The following is a 20,789-nucleotide window of genomic DNA, read 5'->3' as shown; positions in this document are numbered from 1 at the left end:
CTGTAAAACACATCCAAGGCTAACTGAATTGTTGTCTTGTTTGGATGGATGCAGGTAAGGATTCTATCTTATCTTGGAGGGTTTCTTTTCTTTGGCAAGCAATATTACTGTTATAAAATACCCACTGAAGAACATGGAAGTTTTTTTTACTACCAACCCCACTGAAAGAGGACCTCTTTCTTACAATGATTGTACTTAGATAATTCTGATACTGAGTTATTTTTGTACAAATCAGTTCATTGTTCCTTGGCCAGTTATCTTTTGAATGTAAAAGTTCAATTATGTCTTATTAATTAAGATTTAAACAGCTACACACACATCCTATACATAGGGTCTCCCCTCTCCGGGGAAACCGGGATGCTCGCCTAGGAAATTATTGTAAGAATAGAGCTCTAAATTGGGCCCACAGTCGCTAAATCCTTCATTGGTAGACTGGTGTTATGTGGCCCTTTTTAGACTCTCTTATGGTTCCCTGCTCACGGCTACCATAGTCTCTGACTCTGCCGGTTGAAGGGTTGCAGGACCAAAAAAGACTTTACCTCTTAGGCACTTTGCTAATCTCTATATCACCTTTGTTTCAGGACTGCTCACGTTATAGATTGACTGCTGGCATGAGTACAAATCACAACCCTAAGAATCACGCAAAGATCCTTGATCAGATTAAGCTCTACATGAAAGACCATGCACCAAAAGAAGCCCTGGCTGCTAGAACTAGACCTTTCCTTGCTAGGAAAGCCAAATTATGTATCACATACTATGGCAAGAAAAAATAAACCTGACCTCACTTTTTTTGCAGACTCTTGCCCTATCTCAAGGTTTGGAACTTACCATGGAGCCCCTCTCTGTGGCCTCCTCTCTGGTCCTCAGATGTATTAGCAGTTTGGATGCTTCATAGCTTATTTATGATTTAGCTCTTGTTTCGGACAAAAAACTTTCTGTCTTGCATATGTTATCATTTAATGACTGGGTAAAGATTCTAGCATCTTTGGACAAAGACCCACTAGAAGGTGTTAATCTGCTTTTCCAATACATTGCCCAACTTCCTGTCCTTGCTTCACAATATCAGCAAGAGCTTGCCCTGTTCTCCTCATCTGGAGCTGAGCTGTCAAATTTCCTTAGAAAACTCTGTGGACTTAACCCCTCTTTTATCTGCACCCCAAATACCCCGCCATCCCTTCAACTGGTGGCATCTTCTGTCGAGATAATGCTGCTCTAGAAGCAGTAAAAGAATTTCAATCTAACCTTTGCTCTCTCAATGATATTAATCTCCTTGAGATGGTCCCTAAAATCTCAAAAGCCTTTCTTGTCTTACCGATAAGACAAATAGAAATTGAATCTCTCAGAGTAGACCATCCACTATGGGTTCTACCAAACAAAGCCTTCCTGGCTCCTATTCTTAGTGAAACCTGGGTATACTTGGCCAACCTCCCCGCCTCAACAGTGGAACTACAAACTTAAAATTCTAAAAGGTGGGCAATTCTTGGACAAGGGAGAACTGATTAAAGCCCCCTTTAACCTTCACCTTATCGATCACTCCAAATGCCCCTCAAATACTGGATTGTACATACGTACTAAGGGTAGCAAGGGAATTTGCAAAAAGTAACCCAGATTTCTACACAGAGTCTATCTGGAATATCTTCCGCCCCTATGTAAAATGTGCCTGCAGATTTATTGACCCCAAAGCTACCTGTGAATCAAGCATCATGTGGTTTGACCATTCAATATGGTATATCCTCAACCATTTGGAACTGTTATTCCCAGAGAAACCAATAGACTTTCATCTATCCCTCATCTGCTCATGGCTAGGTGGACAGGCCAAATAGATTGTGATTGCACAAATTGCCTTTAACATCTTCCGAGGACTGATGCATGATATTTTGAAAGAACTTAAAGCTGAGGAACCCGGTCTATACCTCACCACGTATGCTAACTACAAAGGAGTCAAATACATCACTAATCTGCTAAAACCTTGTATTGAAGAGGATGAGTCTCCTGCTCTAAAAAGAGCTAACTCTTTAGCTACTCCCAACTCTTTCACTTCCTTTTTTACACCTAGATCCTCATCTAATCGAGGAAAGTCTCGTAGCTTTACTAGAGGGAGAGTCAGATTCCTTGCAATCAGAAACATCCCTGAAATCTAACCCTTAAATATATTGCAGGTATCTACAAACCCATGTGGAAGAAAAGTTCTCAGCAAAGATGATTCGAATTATGGTGCTACCTACATACACTGTCTTTTTCACAACATTCTTCTTGATTGGATCCTACCTAAAAGTCTTTTTTGTGAGTGTTTTGACATATTTTTTGGAAATCATAAACTACTTGACAACATTCTCATTGGATGGAAATATCATCATCCTATAAAAGGATTAGTTCTTAACAATGACTTTCTCATTGGATGGATAAGCATTCAATTTACCTCATTCTGTAGGAATTTTGAAGAATGTGGGAACCATGTTTGTACTCAGGACCTCAACATTATCGATAATGCTACAATACGTAAGCTACTAGCCAAATGACTCAATCACATACCAAACTATCCAAAAAACCCTTACCTTGCCCTATCAGCTTTACTTAGCTGCCTCACTGACCTTGTCAGTTCTCTCCGACTGGAGATGACAGTCCTACCGGACTTAATGAAATTAGTTAAGGAATGCTTCCTTAACAAAATTTCTCTACTTCCTAGAAAATGGCTTTCTTCTGATAGTTCTTGGCTTACACCGCAGCTAGCCTTTGACTTTCAACTAATCTCAGATAATTGGTTAGTAGTAGGGCTTGACAAAAGCTCTAACTATCCTACTATTATGTGTAAACAACTTGCTTGGAAAGCAGCACGGGAACGTGTATCAGGAAAAGAATTCTATCATACCAACAAATCACCGCAAGATATCTCTAACAAGATCTCCAAACATTTAGGACAGCTTGGCTACACTATCAGTAACACCAAGTTACCACTACTATTTCCTACTTATAAATTCCACAAACATAAATTCAGATGGATATCTGATGCCTCTAACTATATCTTCACAGATATCACCAAAGATACCACTCTTTGCCTTGATCTTATTCTCACAGAATTAGAAATCATCTATGCAGAGAAACAAAAAATCTGCAAGGATTTCCTAAATATCCAATGCAATCCCTTCTGGCTTACAAAAAATGCCACAGAAGTCACACTCAACCTTCCTCAACATATTTTCCACATCTTTACAGCTGATATCACACAATGCTACGAAAACATCGCACTTAGTGGGGATCTTGGCCTTAAGACAATACTAGCGAAGGTCATTAACTTAGCATTTACCAATGCTAAAAAAAGAAAGCATCTCTTTATCTCTCTTGCCAAGAAACCGAGATGGATTCAAGCATCTCACTCCATAAACCCTTTACACTTCGATGAAGCAAAACTTTGCTCCTACATTTTTTGGTTGTTAAACAATTGTACTATTATAGCAGGTGGTTGCTGCTTTAATCAGTGTCTTGGAATCCTGATGGGCTTCTCTTGCTCACCACTTATGTGTAACATCTACTTAGCTTTCTTTGAGTACAAATGGTGTCTTAAAAACATGGAAACTAACCATAAAAATCTTCCACTATTCAAACACACCTTTAGGTATATGGATGACCTACTTAGTATCAACAAAAGGTTGTTCTCTTCAGAGATTGATCAAATATACCCCCACTACCTAAAAATTGAGCTTACTTCCATCCCTGATGATTCAACTCTTGGGAGCTTCTGCAAATCAGCCCAATTTCTTAACCTTTCAATATCCCTTCACTCCCCATCTACAGGTGGATATGACCTTAGATTTATCTGGAGAAAGGATCTTCTTAAATTGCCTCACATAGAATTCATCAAAAGAAATAGCAATAGGACCTACAAAGCCTCTATCTGCTCCTGTATTGGCCTTCTTTACTTAATCTGCTACTCTTCTTCTTCGCCATCCATGGCCTGGGAAGAAATTTCAGTACTTATTAAAAAATACTGCCTTAATGGATTTAATCGCAATCAGATCCGTAATACCATCACTCAAGCTCTCATAAGGCACAATTGGCCTGGACTTTTATTCCAAAAAGAGAGTCTTATCCCTCTCATAAGGTAGTAGGCCCATACAAAATGGGCCTACTACTGACCCATTGTGTGTGGTGCCTGGGTTAGGGCGGGTACACACACACACACACACACACACACACACACACACACACACACACACACACACACACACACACACACACACACACACACACACACACACACACACACACACACACACACACACACACACACACACCCACACCCACACACCGTGGTACTACTATGGAGTTAATTTTTTCCTCCTCCTATATGGTTTTTTTTCCAAAAAACAACCCCCCACACACACACTAAAATACTGAAAAATACCTACTACTGGAAAAAAAATATTCCCCCCCCCCCCCCCCCCCTATTGGCAAGATAGGGCCCTCATTATCTCACTGTGCCATCGACTTTTGATATGGGACAATGTCCTAGTACAAAAAATATAAGCGCTTTTCCAAAAAAAAGAGAGTGGAAATCCTCAGCCATCATCACAAAGGGAAGGCGGCCCCTTCCACCCTCGGACCATGAACCGACGCTCTCTCCCCAGGCAATGATATCCACTGACGCCTGAGGAGCTCACACAGCAATGGGTGGCTCTGCTCTTTCACTTCGCGTGTTCAGGATGCATGCAAACCAACCTATAAATACTAAGGTGAGGGCACTCCTTAGCCCTCACTTAGCTTGAGATTAATTTTCTGGTTGTTGTTATTCCGCTTTGTGTCGTTACTGCTTGAACGTCCTAAAGCTATGGAGCTTGAAGCTCAAACTTCTCAGGTACTGTGGTCTACCTAAGCTCTCATTTGCTTCCTCTGAAAGACTAAATGTGTGTGTTTGCAAACGAATCTTTTTGTTGATATTATATCAAAATGCTTGATATGGTAACCTTGGGCATGGTACCCTGCATGTTATAAACTAACAATGTATGGTTTATCCACCATATATGTTGCCTCTAACCTTGGACTGGTTAGGACGCCTCTATGGTTTACTGTCGGGGGCTGTCTGGCTTTACATAATGGGATTGACTGGCACCTCTTCGGCTGGTCAATGGTAAGGAATAGATGTAATACTATGGCATATATTGGTGGTTAATGGTTGTTCTGCTGCTTTGTGTAGAAAGAAACTATGAATAGTTGAACTCATTACTGCATATGATCTTATGAATGGGTTTTATGTAAATCCATTTGCAAGAAAATACCATTTACAGGCTTTTGCATTAAAAAAAAACAACAACAGTCGGTGTTTTTTTGATTGAAAGTAAAATCTGCATAATAGCTGGGTCTTGCCAGAATTTGTTGAAAATGGCTCTATAAATAGCAGCCGAAGTACTTCACCTCTACATAAATTAGTAGGTGTTTATATGGGGCAGGATGTATGTGTGTATAGGTGTATGTGGATGGAATCATGATGGGTGGCTTGGCTTAATGGCCGTTCTTAACATCTGCTACATCAAGATATTGCTTGGCGGAAAACTGGTTCGTTTGGAAGCAACATTTTTTGTGATGACCTACTGGTCACTTGGCTCTGACTCTAGCCGCTGCAGGATATGGAGAAAACCAATGTGTTGAATGGTTCTGTCGCTGTTTTAACTGGTTTTTTGGCTAGAAACTACAATCTTGTAACTTTTTTGGCTCTGTTTTAACCGCTACAGGACGTTGTAGGTTTAGAATAGCCGGACAATACAGTTCCTTATGTAATGGTAATAACCTGGGATTCTGAAGGTAAGTATATGGCTAATGCATTCGGCTTTGGCATGGAGCTATAAGTACAATTGATATAAAAGGAACCGTGGGTATTGAAACCTTGTGTTTTGGTGATGATCTCTGTCGAACACTTACACAGATACTTTTTTGTGCTTTCTTTGGTAAACTATGGCCACACTTGAACTTTTATAAAGCACTTTCCCCTCATGATTTCATATGAGGATAAAGTGTTGAGGTTTTTTAGCCCATCTAGTACCCATGGCTATGGAATCATGAAGGTATCTTAACCCAAACATGGTCGAATATTACTGTACTTTATGGGATGCTAATGACTTAATTCTTGGGAGTTTGAAGGTAAGTATATGGTTGATACTCTCAGCTTTGGCATAAATACTGGGCTATGGCTCGTGACATGAGGCTCCACTTGGTAAAAATGGAGTTTTTCTGATACCATATTTGATTGGTAAGTATATGGTTGATACTGTGGGCTTATGCATAGCTACCGAGCTATGGCTAAACAAGTAAACTTCATTATAGTAAGGCTTCTTTTTGGTGGACTTCACCACTTAGATTAGAAGGTATATTGTACCACTCATTTTGGAAGAAATAGATAAAGATTGCTAAACATACAAATTCTAATAAAAGACCTAGCTTGCCTAAAGTAATTAAATTCTGTAAGATGGACATGGATAACAATTGATATGATCCATTGATACTTGTAAAACACATCCAAGGCTAACTGAATTGTTGTCTTGTTTGGATGGATGCAGGTAAGGACTCTATCTTATCTTGGAGGGTTTCTTTTCTTTGGCAAGCAACATTACTGTTATGAAATACCCACTGAAGAACGGGGAAGTTTTTTTTACTACCAACCCCACTGAAAGAGGACCTCTTTCTTGCAATGATTGTACTTAGATAATTCTGATACTGAGTTAGTTTTTTACAAATCAGCTCATTGTTTCTTGGCCAGTTGTCTTTTGAATGTAAAAGTTCAATTATGTCTTATTAATTAAGATTTAAACAGCTACACACACACACACACACACACACACACACACACACACACACACACACACACACACACACACACACACACACACACACACACACACACACACACACACAGTCAATCCAATTGTAGTTCTACACCTAAATGCAATGTGTGAAAATATGATTGCAGCCATTGCAAGCAAGAGAGAGAGAGAGAGAGAGAGAGAGAGAGAGAGAGAGAGAGAGAGAGAGAGAGAGAGAGAGAGAGGGTGGGATACAATGGCCTAGCTTGGAACTCTTTATAATGCAATTGCAAACTTGATAGGATTTGATGCTAGATTAATGCTTAATCTAGTTTTAAGCTCTGATACCACATGATAAGTACATAGATTAGGGTGGACAGGTTAGGCTAGCATTCATGATGATGGTGAGACCATCGTGTGAAGCCACACCAAGCACAATTAAGAGACTTAATGAACAAAGAGAGTAGGCATAAACTGGATTGATTATTGAACTAGATTGCTAGTACATAGTGAACCATTATATAGGCTTCTGGGGGAAGCTTTGGATGAAATCACAAGTTTTGGTAGGCATCAAGATCAGCCCAAATCAGCTCTTGGTCGTGCATACCTCTTCATGGGTGTGTGTGGGTGTGTGTAGAGCATGTGGAGTCAATGCAAGCATCAACTAAATCAAGTACGCAAGTCTAGTAGACAAATACACTAAATGTAGACAAGGTACAATAAGGGGAGAGCTCCATGGTGTGGGCTTAGGAACTCATTCTTAACACAATGAAGGATGTGATAGAAAGCTCTAAACCTTATACCAAGCTTATCATTGGAAGAAAAAACATCAAAACACCCATTGCTTCAAAGAATCTTAATCCAAATGGAGCTTAACAGGCTTTTGCATTTGGCAAAGATGAGAATTCTACATGGCCTTGTTTTGAAGATCATAGTCTATAATCAAGACCATGGAAAGAAAGAAGTGAGGGCCATGCTGGGGACCATCAGCTACACGACCTCCAAATGGGTATACCATGATTCTTGACATCCCTCCCACTTGAGACCGATACCAAGACAGGATTTATAAGACCTAGGAGACTGAGATGTCGGATCCACCGCCTACCACCCTATATATAGGCCGGCTCCTAGCTTTAGACATAGTATGGATCCCCAGTCCATACTGGTCCAGTCCGAGTCCCTTGCTCAGGTCCCTGACCCCCTAGGTCGAGCCTTGATCCTTAACAAGAGTGGTGATACACTAATGTGTTCCACAATGGCATCCCTCATGGATCCAAATGTTCATTTGACTCGAACATGGTTCAGTGGGAGGTTCAATGAAATCATGAATAACATCCTGATAGTACCTCTTTTCAATTTCCATGAAAGTAACTTGCTGATGTAACTCATTCGCCAAGTTTAAGTCCTTGACTTGTTATCTTCTTGTATCAGTAAACAACCCCACTATAATTAGTTTCAATGTTGAGAACCTGAATTATACATGAAGCTCCAACTATGACAATAAATGCTTACTAATTGGATTGCTTGGTGCTAACGTACGCACTTCGCATATCCTTTAACATAGGATTACACTTTGTGGACTGCCTAATCTGCATATCCCCTTGGATACTGACAGTACTGAGGTATGTTTCCCCATGGTTTATTAAACAAGACAGTCTTGCAAAATGAAAGATAAATAGGGACCACCGTTCCTTAGAATATTTCTAAGAAATCAACAATGTTATGAATAACCATCTTGGTTAACTTGAAAGATCCACAAGCATCCAAACCAAGCCGTGACCTCTTTTGGTGATTGGTAGATCCAAAAGTAATCTCATAGAGTTACTGCACATAAAATGAAAAATGCTTCATAAGAAATTAATGTGATGAATATGCATGCCGCTCCAAATCAGCCTTTGTTAAACACTAGGGTCCATAACACCTAGTGTGCATGCATTTAGCAAAACAGATCCAAACCTGCATATCCATGATCATACTTGCCAATACTTATGGTGAATGTGATGCTGCTAGCACACATTAAAGGGGAGTGTAAATAGTTCTGAAGAGAAACTAAATACTTTCTACTACAATCATTTGCAAGCCTTGCTAAAATGTTTGAACCATAATAGAAGGACACATTAATCACTTCTAGGTACAAACAATGAAACCTTTTCATTAACAACTCATACTTTTGCTATATGCATAAACAACCATCTGTTAATGTTATTTAGCTGCACTTGTAACCTGAACAAGTCGTTCTGCGTATCCGAAAATTTATGGCCACTGAAATTGTACTTGATACAATGTGCTGAAAATAGTCTAGAAAATGGATTCGGCCAGCACCTAGGGACATGGCTGCGACACATAAATGAAGTAGTGGTGCCAGTGTCAGTTCTAGAGACTCATATTCTCTACATGTGGAATATGTCTTAGGTAAGGATGTCTGAAAAAAGAACATCCTTCAACTACAAGATGTACTTTGGTGTGGAGGTAATTGCAAACACTCCACGACGTGAGTGAGAGAAACCCTCATTATCCTTACTCCACATTGGCTAAAACGAACTCATTGAGTTCCTAGACCATTCTGTATCCCATGCAAAAACATGTGCCAAATCAAACCCTACAAGTGGGTATATAACTCCATAATGCAAAAACTTATTTTGTACACCACATCCCAAATTTCTTGGCTCTTACATGACCAGAGAAAAATATGGATGAAAACGTAGAAGTCTATGCATCCTACTTGGAAAAGTAAAAAATAAAACAAAAAATTAGATGCGTACCTAGAGGTTGAACATAGTATTTGCTTATCCGTAGTGAAAGGCACCTACCCAAATTTCCTGCCTACAAAGGCTTAGGAACACTAATTGAAAATTAGTGAAATGCAAGTAGTATTGCACATGTAACCTTGGATGTTGCCTTTGCAATCAAAACCCCTTGGTTAAAATCGACATTGTCAAACCCCTTGACTAAACTTTTTTAGAGAAAGTACTCAACTAGCAGCCGGCCCTTGGCCTGTATCCGTGACCCCCCTTGAGTTTTCCCTTGTTACTTTGGAAACTTAAAATTGTCCACTACCCCTTGGAAGTTGGTGAACGTCTGTCCTTGAAAGTATAAGTGTGAAGGTTCCAATCATGTAGACACTCTTAGTGCTATAAATAAAATAGGAGATCCACTGAAGTTGGAATCGTATTCACAACTAGATCATTTCCGGACCCAAAAATCCATAATCTTGGGTTTTTGTGAACAACCGTACTGTCTGAAATGCTGGCTTCATCTATACACCTTGGCAGAGATAAGCCCGTATGAGTTTAAGACATTCCAAAAATCAACTTGATTTTCAGACTTAAAGTGTGTAGTGTTAAAATAATGGCCAAAAAATTACTAATGGCAAATCTTTGACTTGTCCATTAGAATCGATGGGTACTCAACTAAATAGAGATGTTCGATCACTGATGGATTACAAATAGATGGCTCTTAGAAATTCCAAAATAGGTGGCAATAGATGGATCTTAGCCCTGCCTGCTGTCTCTTAGCTCTTCTTGTTACCGTATTGACATAGAAAGATTTCAATAAAATCATGCCTAATTTCACCTTTCCCGCATAGAAGTTGGAGAGAGAGAGAGAGAGAGAGAGAGAGAGAGAGAGAGAGAGAGAGAGAGAGAGAGAGAGAGAGAGAGAGAGAGAATGATGGGCTAAGGAAAACCCCCTATTCCAATGTGGTGTATGCCCCTTGCATATGCTCCAGTGCAAACCATGTCCGTGTCATAGCTTATCCTATAAGCGTACAATAGTATGTGTGTACAAGGCTCTTGTAGAGAGAGGTACCATAATTCACATCTGGACCCACCTAGCATGCATGTGGTCATGACTGTACCAGAGTGACTTAGGTATGACAGTTTTCTTGTGAAGAAAAATAAAAAAAATACTTGAAACCATCCATAACTGAGCTCGTCCTTGATAGATTAGCTAGTGCTATAGCGAAAGCGTAAATAGTAATGAGATGGAATTATGTCAATGTCATTGGCATGCCATACACGTAGAGGTGTAAGCCATTGGCAACATTGACGGCCCTACAGATTGAGCCGATACCAAAAGTGCCTTGCACAATTGTCCTTGGAGACATTGAAGGCCCCACAGATTGAGCCGATACTAGAAGTGCCTTGCACAATTGGACATGGATAAATCACAATTTGCTGTTGTCTTATGTAATTGTGAGCTTGTATCCGCACATTGTGGAATGCCCAAAACTGTGTGCCAATGTTGTTGATTTGAAAAAACGGCAGGATCTTGGCAGGGGTTAGAAGCCTTGCTTCTCACAAATGTTGTCAAAGAACTTTGCTTTTGTACAATAGGAAATCTTTGCCAATTTAAAAGTTAAAGTATAGAAAAACAAGAAAACTTAAAATTGTCTATACTGGTTGCCCTGCAGAGGAGAGTTGTCCTGAGTTTTCGAAATAAAAACTTGCTTAAATCTACTCATAGCCATATTTGCTTCTCTAGTGAGGTAGCGATGCCCTCGTGTGATTTAAAAACCTACAGAAATCTTGGAAAGTTTCCCTAAGTTCATATGCTAATAGCATATTCCAAACTTTGGAAATCGTGATGCCAAATGCCGAAAGGGAAGCTCTGCTTCACATAAATACTCATGGAGTGCTGGTGCTAGCTAACAACAGATACTCTTGCCAGTTTACAATATCATAGCAAAAGAAAGTGGACCTCAGCGATCATTCACAGTAATCAACCTTGTCGAATTGTACCATGTATTGGAAAGGAGAAAAATACTTGCAAAGTATGTACCTCATACTTGTGGCTTGATTACGATTGTCCTTGACCATATAGATTCATCTTGATTGACAAAATCTCTGTAAAAATACAAATCCAGAATGTGACATAGAGAAACCCCCTATCGTCTATTGAAGCTATAACGAGTGGTCGGCCATGCCAAGCACCTTTGCCTAAATCTTGTTTTAAATATACTAGAAGTACCCATTGAATGATCATGCCATATAGTGGTAAAGGTCTCCCAAATTGATCTGCTCATAGCATACTCCAAACTGTGGGGAGGTATTATAATATAAGAATGAAAAGGAAATCCTTTCTTTGGACATTTGCCTTAGAGATGTGCGCATACCATGCATCAAAAAGAAAACCTCAAGGACCAAATCCTGAGTGTTGTACTAGATATAGCTATTTATATTCAGTTAGTGAGCCTTGCTCGATTATGAAAAAACCATTTTGGAGACCAAGTGAACCGTGCTCCAGAATTCAAATTCCAACTGCATAATTGGAACTAAATAGACAAGAAAAATGTTAAAAATGATCAAGAATTGACTTGACGTGTCGTCCACATGGCCTATTCCTTGAACCTCGAACCGTTGCTAGTCTGTCATCAAATTGACGAAATAACCTGACCAAATCTTCTTGCTGAAAGAGAGTGCCTCCCATTCCAAAATGTAGGGAACAACCACAATCAAACATAGCCATGCAAGTGTTAATAGGACTAAAAGGCCTTGCTTGTTTGATCGATCCCCTTGTAATAGAGTCGATATATAGTTGATGAGATAATGTGTAAATTTGAAGTTTATTTTTTTGTAATTGACTAGCAAGGAAGTCGTCAAATTTCTATTGAGGTCATTTTTTGTACTTTGCTTGCATGACTTGCATGCAATGCAGCATGTGAGCTTGCTTGCTAAATTTTTGCAATTAGCTCCTCGCGTGGGTTGCATGCTTCTCATCGACCCTGCCGGGAGTCCCACTGTGGGAACAAACCATTCAAGGGTGTAAAAGCCCAAAACATTGGGCGCTTTGTGTGAACAAGGGGTCGCCCAAGTCTGGCGATGGCGGGTAGACTATGCAGGAAAGAGAAGCTTGCCAACTTTGCGTACAATCCGAATCTCTGGACTCGCCCGTGTCGAAACCTGCCCCCTTGGGCCATGGTGAATCCAAAGCAAGAGGGATAGATCGGTTTCATGCAGGTCAGGTTCGACCACTTGTGGGTGTAAGGACGCGTGCCCGCGTATTGATCGTTTCACTATTTAGCCCCTCCCAAGGGTAGTTTCCCGCAACAGCTGGTCGCTTCACTATCGAAGGGGTAGTTTCCGGTAGCATCTCTGCCCTCTGTTGGTTGCACCATCCTCACTAAGGGGATTGTGCCCATGGTCTTCCCTCCTTCCTTGCCAGAGAGCTTGTCCACGGTAGAGAGAGAGAGAGAGAGAGAGAGAGAGAGAGAGAGAGAGAGAGAGAGAGAGAGAGAGAGAGAGAGAGAGAGAGAGAGAGAGAGAGAGAGAGAGAGAGAGAGAGAGAGAGAGAGAGAAGACATGTAACACCATGCACATAGCTCTTCCCCTCCTCCATGGCTCCTTCCCTCCCGTGAGCTCTGATAGCAATATAAGACCTATGAGACTGAGATGTCGGATCCACCACCCTACCACCCTATATATAGGCCGGCTCCTGGCCTAGCATAATACATATCCCCAGTCCACAGTGGCAGTCCGAGCCCCTGGCTCAGTTCCTTGACCCCCTAGGTCGAGCCTTGCTCCTTAGGATCCTTGTTCTGACAGGACTCCTCCTGCTCTTCGATGCCAACTCAAGGGGGTGATAACATTCACTTTTTCTCATATGGAACCTTTAACCCCAAAATATCTTTCTCTTATCGTTTCAAGTTTCAAAACAAAGCCCTTAGACTAAATCTGAACTCTACCTTCAAGGGTCAACTGGTGAGAGTCCTCTAATTCACCATTGGTTCAAGGTTAGTGATGCTTTTTTCTCAATTATGATTGCACACAGCCATCAATTTGTTGCCCTAAGATGAGTGTATTTACTAACTACACGAGTCCCTCGTTCCCAAGTTTGTAGATCGAAATCCCTTCCAAGGTTCTTGACTTAATTTAATGGAAAACATAAAATTGGGTCAAATTTTTGGCCACCAACAGATTAACCCTATGAAATCCAACCTTCCATCGAACCATTTGGTAAATGCACCCTTTCAAGGTAGTACGATGATACTAGAAAACAATATTCTAAACATGTCGAATAAAGAATTCATACATTTCAAGCATTTGAAAGCAACATGCAATTGTTACATACCCTTGCAAGTGTGCATTTATCAGGCTACTCTCACCTTTTTTTGTTTTAAAATATTTTATTTCCTTTCTCCTTTAGTATTATTAGAGTTATCTAGTTATCTTTCAAGCAATCACATATACTTCTCTAGGCATATCCCTATCCTCCCAGGACTCGGGTATCGTGTCTCCTCCACCACGTGTGGAGGCGACATCTTTACACAACTTCTAATTCTTAATTTTTTTTACATTATTTGGAAAAGGCTTACAAATAATCTATCTTCTTAAGTTCTTTTTAAATAAATATCCCAAGAAGCAAAGCAAAGGTCCGTCTGATGAGAACAATTGCGGGATAGCCCATTTATTGTTCCTAGTCTTTAAAGGTTCCTTTTTACCAAACAATTACAAGAGTTCCTTAATTAAATCGCATATTCCTTCCTTATCCAATTCCAATTTGGATCCATTTTCCTTCCTCCATTTCTATCGACATCAGGCCTACCCGGACTAGGCTGATTTCTAGACATATCCGTGGGTCTCACCACCCGATCGAGACTCACTCCCATCCAATCCCATTTTTAGGGAATTGAATGAATCAGAGCTCAAAATATATACGATTGGTTATGAGTCCTAGACAAAAAGGACCATTCTCCGTTGTATCCCACAGGTAAACACATGCGTCGTTCTTTTCCAAACTTGTAAGACAAGTTTCATACTTAAAAATTCTATGTTATGCTAGGGCTATCCACATCAACTATTCTCGGTAAATTTTTTTGTCCTAGTTGAAATTCTAAATTGAGTTCCTTGAGCTATAATCCCTTAGTTCCTAATTCGTTTTAATGTCTACTTAAACAAGACCTTAAGAAATACAACAAGTCTCTTGGGAGTTTAATATTTTGTCTCGTCATAAGTTTCAAGTTAACCTCGTCTTGGGTGAATCCCATATGTTCGTCTTGCATCATTTTCTATCCATGGAGAATATTCATGGGAGCGATGAGAGTTTTATGTTCAAGAAACATGGTCATCACTTCCATGAAGATATCCCCTTATCCTCCCCCATATCGCAATTGCAAAACAAATTTGAAAAGAACAATGAATATGCTCTTTATGACGATCCTTGCTTTAGAGTGGGTCATGAATTGCAAACATAGAACTTTAGAGTGCACCAACTTACCTTTGTAAACTTCTTTTGAGTGCTATGAAGTGTCTATAGCATGCACACATACCAATAAAGCTTCTTAGCTCATGTAGATTCCGTGGATTAGGCCATGCTTTTATTAACTCTAACTTTGATGGATCCATACGGATACCATCGTGAGAGATAATATGACCTAAGTATTGAATCTCTTGAAGGAAAATTCGCTTTTCTTTTGGTTGAGGAAAAGCTTGTTCTCCCTTAATGCTTGAAAAATCACTTGGAGATGTTGCTTAAGTTCCTCGAAAGATTGGAGTAGATGATGATATCATCAAAGAATACTCCACTGAATTTGTAGTAGGTCCTAAATACTCCATTAGATGATTGAACGTAGCTGGTGCATTAGTCAAGCCATGTCACTCGGGGGCTTCACTATGTGTAAAACTACCATATCACGTGCGTTCAAGACATGTTTGTAAAACCCCTTATCTGTAAATTTTGTTAGGAATATAATGTACCCTTTTCTTTTAAAATCTGTAAGTTTTTTTCAAAGTTGAAAAAACAATGTCCTTCTGTATATATATATTTCTGTAAGTTTCAAGAACTTTAAATACCCTTTTGTTGAACTCACGTGATAGGTTACATTTTTCTTAGGTGACCTCCCTGGGCCATGTCATAATAATCAATATCTAATTCTCCTAAATGATTTTCTCATGTTAAAGTGATCATTTAATATGGGGAAGTGCCAAGGGAGAAAAAGCTAGATTATTGGTTAAGCTAGCAGACCGGCCCACAGTAGGGATCCAAAGGAGGGAAAATAGGGATCCAAAGGGGGGGACCATCTGCAAAAGAGCAATGTGAAACAATGGGCTTAAAAGACCCTAAGGTTCAGCCCATTAAGACTTCCAAAATGCTAAGGTTCCAAAATTCAAAGGTTGGTGTCCAAAGGCCGTGTCCAAAGGCCAAACACTAGGGAAATTGGATGCTTTGTGTGTGTCACAAAAAGTCTTCATAATGTAGACATGTAGTAGTATTAGTGTGTATACGCGCTTCACCAAAGGCACTTTTCTCCCAATGGGTTTTTCCCCCTGGACATCTGGTGTGAAAGGACACCTTATCTCTTAGGGTCTCATATAAGCTTTGTAGCTCTAAGTTTGTATATACTCTATTATTCTAATACAGAGAGATAGACTACAGAGATCTCGTAGGCAAGCTCTGTGTCTTCTCCTTCTCCATCTTCTTCCTACTCTGAGTTGCTGTCTTCCTTCTATTTCCTGTTTCATCATCTTCAACAATTGGTATTAGAGCAAGGTGATTTCTAGAGCCTCTACTTGCGTTTTCGCGTCCGCGCGCGCAATCGCAGTTTTCAGGCAGTTTTTGAAAAATTTTCTCGTGGGAGCATCCTCGACGTTCTGGGGGTATTCTCATCAGGTGATGACCTGGGGTTTTAACCCCCCTTTTGAAGCCGTTCGAGCCCTCAAATTTTTTTTATAAGCAACGTAGCAGAAGTTACTTTTCGGAGGCGTTTAGATCAAGAGGGTGTGCTTTTTGACAGCTTTTCTTTAGGTAAACAGTTCTTTTGGGAAGCAGCTTGTCTTAGCTTTGTGCTGAGATTTTGTGTAGAGTTTTTCTTGCATTGGAGAGGAGATTTGTGAATCTCTTGGAGGTTCTTTTGCTCTCTTGTGTGCATCCACAATACCACCAAAAGACTTTTGCAGCCACAAATAATATATTATTTGGCTGAATTTTTTAAGTAAAGAAGAACCCCGAATTGAAGGAGCGTTCAACATGAAAGATGTAGCTCGTGATCTCAAATTTTAGCTCAAATTTTTTCAGAATTTTTGGAGTTATAAACGCGGAGCTATGATTTTTGTAGTGGACCCCAGTTTTCTCATGTAATGGTCACACAGGCCATACCTAGTTTTCTTCCCTCTAGAATGGCTATGGTTCTACAAGTCTTCAAGCATGATTACAAGAGACAAGGCTCTTTTAATGAGGTCTTGGCAAGTCTAGAGTGATTCTATCACCATTTTTGGAGGATCCATCCTCATCAACAAATATCCACCTTCGACAACCTCTCTTATAATTTTCTTACCTCTCTCTTCTCTCCCTAATAAGCTTATGTCTAGCCAAAGCTAGACTATTGTAAATATTTCCTATCCTCTACATCCTACCCACATTTTCTCTTCTTCTCTCTCTATTGACTCTGGTATTTTAAATAATGAGGAGACAAGACGGGAGCCACAGTCACATGCACCCCATTTTCCTAGTCACCAGAGTGGGACACTCACTTCAATTAGAAATATTGCTAAATCCTCTCCTCCTTCCCTATATAAGGAGGCCATGAGAGCTCACCATGACAAAAAAAAACACACACAACATCACCAAAGAATACACTATGCATTGTGTGTGCCTAGTGCACACACACACACCCACACCATCACCATCACCATCACCGCAATCACCATGCTCGTCTTGAGCATGACCTCTACACCCTTGGGCTATGGAAGATGAAGGGAAACTAAATGAAGGATGATGACCATAACCCTCGTGCGAGTCTTTGCCATCAACTCCCACCTATCCGCCATGTGCTCTACCACTCTCTCCCTTCTCATTCCCCTACCCTATGCTCCCCATTTCATCGCCTTATTCTCTAAATAAAGCTTGAGGTTTTGTGAGTATGTTTTCCTGCAATGTTTTGCCCATGTGAGGTGTGAGGAATCGCCACCTAGTCTTGTGTTTGGAGTGAGATTGTGTATGTGTGAAGGGTGTGCGGATTTGCCATCCTTCTGTGGTTCCTAAGTACTAAGCCGCAATACCCCCTCTCTCTCTCTCACACACTTGATCTCATTTCCCTTCCTCTTCATCATTAATCCCAAGCATCCATCTCTCTTGGATGAAAAATTTGTTATGGTGGTGTGTTGTTTGCGTCCTAGCCGCTGAAGCTAGGTGGTGCCCCCTGTTTGCTTTACCATGACAGGCTCGAGGCGCGCCATTCGGTCCCCGGTGTTTTAGAGGCCGTCGGGGTTCGGGGTTCGCTTTGCTCCCTTCATTTGGTGCCCCCATGGAGGAACTTTTCATGAAACCCTTCAGTTTACAAGACTGAAACCCCTAAACTATTGTGAATGGATGAATGGCTAGCAGGATTTGCTAATTGGATGACAGAAGAAGAAGAGCTCCAAGCACAACTAGACGAACTCGGCATCTCCATCGAAGCTCGAGTGCCAGGCGTAAGGGTAATTCATTTGCAGTGGGAGAGTCAACCAACACGCCAAACCCAGTGGATATACATAGGCCAAGTGCCAAGAAGAAGAAGGAGAAGGTCAAAATCATGTCCGCAACCTACAACCAACCCACAACAACAAAATGGAGGGAGCTCTACACAATAGAGAATTAACACTATTCTACTTTGAAAATCGGGTAACTCAAGTCACCGAGGTAATTATCACAGTCAGTTTTCAAGTCGCACCTGATGATGCAGCACAGATAACGGAATCATTGGCTCACACTCTCACTAGAGAAACTAGGGATCTACTGAGTTTGTTTCAGAAAAGAACACCACCCTCTCCCACAAGCTTGGACAGTGACTAAGCACCTCTAATCTTCACATGAATCAGTACAACCTACCTCAAGACAGATCACACATACCAACACGTGTACGCTCAATCAAGGTAATACTGGATTTGAAGGCTCACTACTAGCACGTCATTGACACCATGCCGGGTGGGGAGCGGTTTTTGGAGATTCTGGCATCAGATCAACCATTTGTCTTACCTTTGGTACAAGGCAATGTACCGTTTGAAGTTTTAATCTATGTCCTAGTATAAGAGGGTATACACGCCTCCTTGTAAAGAAGAAATTTTTTTTTTGCAAGCTAAGCAGTGTGTCTTTCTAGCTCTCTCTCAGTAATCATGGCAAGTGTAGCATTTCCAACATTTAAAGGAAAGAAGGGGGAGGATTTGGTAACAGACTTCCTAGATGACTTTGAAGTAGCATGTGTAGTGAGTAACAAAGATATGGATGAATCCCGGGTTAGAATCTTTAAGCATCTCATGAAGCTAGAAGCTAGATCATGGTACAATGCACTTCCACAAGCAACCAAGGATGACTGGGAACCCTTAAAAACCGCTTTGGGGGAGGTACCACTTCAGAAAAGTTGTTGGACAAGTTGAGAGACTTGAAGCAGGAGGGTCTTTTAGAATATGCCACCTATGAGTCCAAATTTGTGGATTTGTGGGAACGGTGGGTTGAGTCAGTGGCAAGGGGGGAAGCTGCACCCGATTTCCTAAAACGAGATCGGTTCATGCATCGGTTACTTGAAGCTTTGGGACTAACACCTCACTCATTTTGTGGCTTAGCTACTTGACTCTGACTTTTATGACTTGGCGGTTGCATGTTGACACTGCTTTGTGACAAGTTCTTCGGCTGTTGTAGTGGCTGCTGAGACATACTTCATGAAGTTTCATCGTTTTCCTATACCTTCTTCTCTTTGTAGTGCTCAGGCCTCTCGTTAGTCTTTTCTTCATGTGGATTATGGTTTTTTTAATTTTTTCTTAATAATAACAAAGAAAATCTTAAAACTTAACAAAAGAAAAAATCATTCAAATAGAAATCTAAATGCTATGTACACTATACACATGTCCCTAAGGGCTCATATATGGATTTTGTCCCCATACTCCTGTGTAACACTACTATGAGGACATATAGTCTAAATTTTGTCAAAAAATTATCACAATAAAATGCAAAAATTCAATGCATCTCACAAAACATTGCCCTCTAATAGTCATAATGTTAGGTCCGCATTCAGCATGCCTCCCCCCTTCCTATTTGGAGTCATCCTTTACGACAGGGAATCGCAAAGGGTATGTGTTGTGCTTGGGCAATTAATATGCAGGCCTTGTAATGTATCCCTATTATGCATACAAAATCAATGCATGGAAAATATTTATCTTGTGCAAGATGTGGGTATAAGCAATTTGCTTATTGGCATTTGTTGGCGAGGCTTCCTATTCTAAGCAATGTAATGGTCTTTGAAGCTCCTGTATCGTTGCTTGATTGAAGCGACTTGCTCTCTTCTAACTATACTGTAATCGTAGGAAGAATTGTAAGAATTCAAGCGGTGATGCACTGACAACAGTTTGGTTGTTCTTCTTTGGGACCCATTTCTTTGCGATTATTGGCTATTTTGTTGCTGACGCTCATTTGGGAACCCATACTTGCCCGTGCTTCGTTTGTGTTTGAAGAGACTTCTTTGGGATCCACCTTTTTGTTGTGTGAGTCGACAGTGGTCTTTGATTCGGCCCTTGTACGCTTGGTTGGGGATGCGATTTAGGCTTTGAAAGTTGATACTGTGGTTGTTTTGGAATCCAAATGAATTCCTGATTTTTTTGTGCTTGAATCAACTTCTTTGGAGCCCAAACCTGAGTTGTGAAAGCTTGCGACTTTGTGATATTCTTACCCATTCATGCACGCTTTCCTTGTTTTTGTTTTGGTGTTGTATCTTGTGATTTGTCGTTAGAGATCTTTGTCTTCTTGATCCATATTTGTTTTTGGACGCTCTGGCTTTTTGGTATCCAGATTTGTCGAGCTTTTTGGCTTTGACTTGTTGTCCTGTTCTTTTGACCTGTCATGGTTGTTGGTGATAGTGATGGACTGAGTTGATGATAGGGGATGTCGTAAGATTCATCACTATCGCTACTATCCTCATCGAGGTTGACTTCTTGTAATTTCCCTTGATTTTTTGGCTGGTAGTGGAAAGTTACTGTCTGTTTGCTCGTGGGTGGTAGTTTCTTGGAGGAATTTTCTAGCCCATTGATTAGAGCA

This window comes from Adiantum capillus-veneris, chromosome 28, assembly GCF_014529385.1.
Source record: "Adiantum capillus-veneris isolate H3 chromosome 28, ASM1452938v2, whole genome shotgun sequence".
Taxonomy (NCBI): Eukaryota; Viridiplantae; Streptophyta; class Polypodiopsida; order Polypodiales; family Pteridaceae; genus Adiantum; species Adiantum capillus-veneris.
Note: the sequence above shows the minus strand (reverse complement) of the source record.